The sequence below is a fragment of the Lagenorhynchus albirostris genome, chromosome 17, assembly GCF_949774975.1.
Source record: "Lagenorhynchus albirostris chromosome 17, mLagAlb1.1, whole genome shotgun sequence".
Lineage (NCBI taxonomy): Eukaryota > Metazoa > Chordata > Mammalia > Artiodactyla > Delphinidae > Lagenorhynchus > Lagenorhynchus albirostris.
The window spans coordinates 75,018,393-75,024,392 of record NC_083111.1 but is presented as its reverse complement, the minus strand read 5'-3'; the positions used below and the strand labels follow the sequence as shown (position 1 = coordinate 75,024,392).

The 6,000-nt window shown below is 43.4% G+C and overlaps 1 protein-coding gene across 1 annotated transcript in view; it reads left to right on the top strand.

Annotated features, from left to right (window-relative positions):
• ZFAT (zinc finger and AT-hook domain containing) overlaps nucleotides 1-6,000 on the top strand; it is a 187,258-nt gene that overhangs the window by 78,451 nt on the left and 102,807 nt on the right. The gene's annotated exons all lie outside the window — the stretch shown is intronic.

Sequence of the window (6,000 nt, the reverse complement as noted above, 5' to 3'; positions counted from 1 at the left end):
ACCCCATATCCACCTCTGTGATCCTGGGCAAATTGCTTAGCTTCCCTAAGCCTCAGTTTTCTCATCTGTCAAATGGAGATATGGAACTCTCTCCGACCTCTCAGGATTGTGAGGATTAAACTAGAAATTAAGTATAGAACAACCAGGTCAGTGTTTTTTCAGCCCCCAGGTCATGATCCATTATAGGTTTGTGAAATTAGTGGATTACAACCAGTTTATCTTAAAAATGAAATGGAATAGAATGAAATAGAAATGATCAGCACTATTTACCCATGACAAGGTAATAGGTATTGTTTTCTGAGACCTTTTGTCCTGTGTTTCAGTGTGTTTATATGCCACTGTGTGTGCAAGTATGTTCTGGGTGGTGATGTCAAATGGGTGACCTCCTGTGTAGGTCCCATTAAATAACTTTGTAAGTCACTGACCCCGATGATGTAAGTTATGACATCCTGAATCAGAATTACTTGGGGGTACACGTTATGAATGAGATTCCTGGCTCAGACCTCCACCATAATTTGGGGGGGCGGACCTGGGAACCTGTTGTTTAAATAAGTTCGCCCTGATACAGACATTTGACATAGCAGGAAGTCGAGCTTGTGGTGTATGTTCAGGATATGTCAGTCTGTCCCCTTTGTCTCTGGCTCGTGTCCCTTCTCAGAAGATCTCTCAGGCACCCAACGCTCAGGGCACTGTAGCAGTTACAAGTCCACACTTGGGAAGAGTGGGCACATTTTGGCGTTCAGACTCCACCATCTGCAAGTGGTGTGGCTTCACTGCCTAACCTCTCTGACCTCTTGTCTGTAAAGTGGGGTGGCAGTCCCCGCCTCCGGGGTTGCTGTGGGAAGTTAGTGAGATAACGATTGTGAGGGACCCAGCACAGGTCCAGGCATGGCGGGGAGGCCAGACTACACCAGCTCCTCCTTTTTAGTAGTGGTGGCAGGAGGAGGGAGGAGGAATAGTAACAGCGGTGGTGGTGCTTCCATCCAGGGTGAGGTGGCCTTTCAACAAATGTTTAAAATTAATGCCTGTCTTCGAGAAGTGTGTAGACTGTATTTGGCTATAAAGGTAAATGTATTTATGAAATCTTACGTGTCCTTGCTGGAAGTAAACTAAAATAATATATTGCCAACACAGAGAAGTAGATGGAGCGACCTCCAATATCTTTCTGGAAATAAATGGGTCTGTCTATAGTTTTTTTTTTAAAGTAGAGTAAAATGTTATTCAACTAAAGCAATTGGACAAAAGGTTTTTCCTTTCTAAGAGCTGCAAGAGTACGGTCTTTTCTTACGTGGTCGCAGACTGCCTGTTTCTGTGCTGCCCTGTTTGAGCATCTGTCCGCAGTGCTGGGGACCTCTGGCAAGCGGAGTTTCCTGGGTCTAAAACAGCTGCCTGTTAGCAAGCCCAAGGGCCGGAAGTGAGGGGCACGGCCTGCAAAGCAGAGCCGCGCTCAGCCGTGCTCAGTGGACAGGAAGAGCCTGGAGTTGAAATCCCATATGGAGCACGTTTCTGGCTCTTTTCTAACTTGTTAAATGAGCCACGATGGAAGTGTCAGTTTTCCTGTCTGTCACACCTTCTCTATGTCCCACGATGATTAGTGGCCTCTGTGTGCTGGCAGTTCTCACCAGTTTATGAGCCCCTTGAGGGCAGGGCCAGAGTCTCCCACCTTTGTCCCCAGTGCTATGTCCAGCACAACACAGGGGCCCCAGAAGGTTTGAGGAATAAATGAGTGAGTCCGTGGCCTTTTTATTCCTGAGAAATTGTTCAGAGTGGAATCTCCCACCTTATTTTTTTAACCTGATGTCAGATACTTTATAGGTGTACTTATGTGATCGTTAATATACTTGGTGGCAGGGTGGAGGTAGATTTGATATTTTCCACCCACCGCTGGTTTCAGGCTTGAGAATTGCCCCGTGGCTTCGGGGGCCGAGGAACCTGCCACAGAGGCGTAGGCCAAGGCGGGGTTCATCCAGAGCTGCGAGCCGTGCTCGGAGCTTCAGCCCCGGAGCTGCTCCCGCCCCGCCCCTGCCCCACACCCCATGGCCACTGCCACCTGCTGCCACCTGCCTTCTTTCAAAGAGTCCTGTGTGGCTTTGAAGGCCATTTCCATCAGAGCAAACAAACTGCGAGGGCTGGGCTCTTTTACCGCCATTACGGCGCGGGGCGCTCTCTCCTCCTCTGCCGAGAACTCTTTTCACCACTGTGCTTTTTAAGTTTGCTGTGTCAGTTTGGGTTTTCATCTCCGGTTGGGAACTGAGGTTTCTGCAAAAGAAATAAATGAGTCCTTAGAGTGCACCCTTCTCCAACACCCTCTCTCACTGCCTGCATCCTTCCGACAGTCTTCAAAGGCATCAAGAAGTGAGGGACCCTGATAAGCTCTAAGATAAATTGCTTTCAGACTATCAGAGATTAAAAGAAAAAAAATCAAATAGCAAGGGCTCAGGAGAGATCAGTGTAAACTCCTTCAAAGCCCTTCTGAATGCCTCCATCAGCTCTGATGATGAGGACACTGGGGCAGCCAGGGGTGGCGACAGGCCTCCTCCAGGGTGTGTGCTGCCCGGGATGTCTTTCAAAAGGGCGTGAGAGCACCAGTTCCTGTGTGCAGGTGCCGGGAGTGATGGGGTGACCTGGAAGGTCAAGGGCATAGGAGGTCACTGATGGGAGTACATTGACAAGCCTGGACCCTGTGATGTAGCCTGGGTGGAAGTCAGTGGCATCAGCCACTGCAAAACTGGGCAGAAAGTATGGAAATTTCCCTGTGTACCCACTATAGCCACACGTGCACAGCCTCCTGCACTCTTGACATCCCATACCTTAGCGCTACCTTTGTTACAGTTGATAAACCTACGTTGACACGTGAGTAACACCCAGAGTCCATAGTTTACGTTGGGTTCCACTCTTGGTGCTGCACATTTTTGGGATCTGGACAAATGTTTACTGATGCATACCCCTCATTATAGTACCCCACAGCGTAGTTTCACTGCCCTGAAAATCCTCCTTGCTCTTCCTGTCCACCCCTCTCTCCCCACTACTCCCTGGCTACCACGGATCCCTTTACTGTCGCCATCATTTTGCTGTTTTCAGAACGTCTTATAGTTGGAATCATATAATATGTAGCCTTTTCAGATTGGCTTTTTCTCTCCTAGTAATATGCATTTAAGTTTCTTTCACATCTTTTCATGGCTTGATAGCTCATTTCTTCTTAGCACTGAATAACAGTCCATTGTTTGGTTGTACCACAATTTGTCCATTCATATACTGAAGGACATCTTGGTTGCTTCTAAGTTTTGGCAGTTATGAATAAAGCTGCTTCATCCGTGTGTAGGTTTTTGTGTGGACATAAGTTTTCAGTTCATTAGGATAGATACCAAGGAGTGCAATTGTTGGGTCATATGATAAGAGTATTTCAGTTTTGAGACAAACTGCCTTCCAAAGTGGCTGCACCATTTTGCATCCCCACCAGCAACGAATGAGAGTTTCCATTGCCCCACATCCTCACCGGCACTTGGTGTTGTCAGTGTTCTAGATTTGGATAATTCTGTAGGTATGTAATGGTACCTTGTCGTTTTGAGTTGCATTTCTCTGATGACATATGATGTGGAACATCTTTTCATATGCTTACTTGCCATTTGTATATCCACTTTGGTAGGGTGTCTGTTCAGGTCTTTGGCCTATTTCATCAGATGTAACTTTTGAAAATATTTTCTCTCAGTCTGTGGCTTGTTTTTTCATTCTCTTGACAGTGTCTTTCATGGAGCAGAAATTTTTAATTTTAATGGAGTCTAGTTTATCAATTCTTTTCTTTTTCAAGGGTAATGCCTTCGGGGTTATATCTAAAAAATCATTACCATACTCCAGGTAATCCAGGTTTTCTCCTGTGTGTTCTAGGAATTTTATAGTTTTATATTTTGCATTTAGATCTGTGATCCATTATTAGTTAATGTTTGTGGAAGGGTGTAAGGTTTTTGTCTAGGTTCATTTTTTTTTCTTTTGCATGTGCCTGTCCAGTTTCAGCATCATTTGTTGAGATAACTATCTTTTTTTTTAAAAATTAATTAATTATTTATTTTTGGCTGCGTTGGGTCTTTGTTGCTGTGCGTGGGCTTTCTCTAGTTGCGGCAAGCGGGGCCTACTCTTCGTTGTGGTGTGCGGGTTTCTCGTTGCAGTGTCTTCTCTTGTTGCGGAGCATGGGCTCTAGGCACGCGGGCTCAGTAGTTGTGGTGCACGGGCTTAGTTGCTCTGTGGCATGTGGGATCTTCCCAGACCAGGACTCAAACCCGTGTCCCCTGCGTTGGCAGGTGGATTCTTAACCACTGTGCCGCCAGGGAAGCCTGAGATAACTATCTTTGATCCATTGTGTAGCATTTGCTCTTGTGTCAAAGATCCGTTGACTGTATTTAAGAGAGTCTATTTCTGGACTCTGTTCTGTTCCATTTGATCTATTTGTCTGTTATTTCACCAGTATCACATACTCTTCATCGCTGTAGCTTTATAGTAAGTCTAGAAGTTGAGTAATGTCAGTCCTCCAACTTTGTTCTTCTCCTCCAGTATTTTTTGTTGGCTTCTGGGTCTTTTGCCTCTCCATATAAACTTTATAATCAGTTTGTCAGTACCCACAAAATAACTTGCTGAGGTTTTGATTGAGATTGCATTGAATCTGTAGATCAAATTGGGAAGAACTGACGTCTGACAACAATGAGTCTTCCTATCCTTGAACCTGGAATAGCTCTCCATTTATTTAGTTCTTTGATTCCCTTTATCAGTTTTGAAGTTTTCCTCATATAGATCTTGTACATATTTTGTTAGATTTATACCTAAGCACTGAATTTTTTGTGTGCTAATGTAAATAGTATTGTGTTTTTAATTTCAAATTCCACTTGTTCATTTCTAGTATATAGGAAAGCAATTGACTTTTGTATATTAACCTTGTATCCTGTAACTTGCCATAATCGCTTGTTAGTTCCAGGAATGTTTTTGTCTGTTCTTTTAGAATTTCTACATAGGTGATTATGTCATCTGTAAACAAAGACAATTTTAATTTCTTCTTTCTCAATCTCTATATATTTTATTTCCTTTTCTTGTCTTATTGCATTAGCTAAGACTTCAGCTATGATGTTAAAACAGAGTGCTGGGAGGGGACATCCTTGCTTTGTTTCTAATCTTAGTGGGAAAGTCTCTGGTTTCTCACCATTAAGTATAATGTTAGCTATAGGTTGTTCGTAGATATTCTTTATCAAGTTGAGGAACTTCCCCTCTATTCCTGCTTTACTGAGATTGCTTATCGTGAATAGGTATTGGATTTTGCCAAATTATTTTTCTGCCTCTATTGATATTATCATGTGGTTTTTATTTCTTAGCCTGTTGATGTGATGGATTACATTAATTGATTTTAGAATGTTGAATCAACCTTGTACCTGGGATAAATCCCACTTGGTTGTGGTGTATAGTTCTTTTTAAACATTTTGGGTTTTATGTGCTAATATTTTGTTGAGAATATTTGCATCTATGTTCTTGAGAGATACTGGCTTGTAATTTTCTTCTCTTGGGGTGGGTTTGGGTATTTTCTCTCTCCCATGAAGACATGGTGTTCTCCCTCTTGCAGGTCTCTGTCTACATTTCCTCTTTTTAAAAAATTTTTTATTTTTCAATATCTTTATTGGAGTATAATTGCTTCACAATGGTGTGTTAGTTTCTGCTTTATAACAAAGTGAATCAGCTGTACATATACATGTATCCCCATATCCCCTCCTTCTTGCGTCTCCCTCCCACCCTCCCTACCTCACCCCTCTAGGTGGTCACAAAGCACTGAGCTGATCTCCCTGTGCTATGCAGCTGCTTCCCACTAGCTATCTGTTTTACATTTGGTAGTGTATATATGTCCATGCCACTCAAGGACACTAGTCATATTGAATTAGGGCCTGCAAACTCATCTTAACTAATTACATCTGTAATGACCATATTTCCAAATAAGGTTATATTCTGAGGTACTGGGGGTTAGGACTT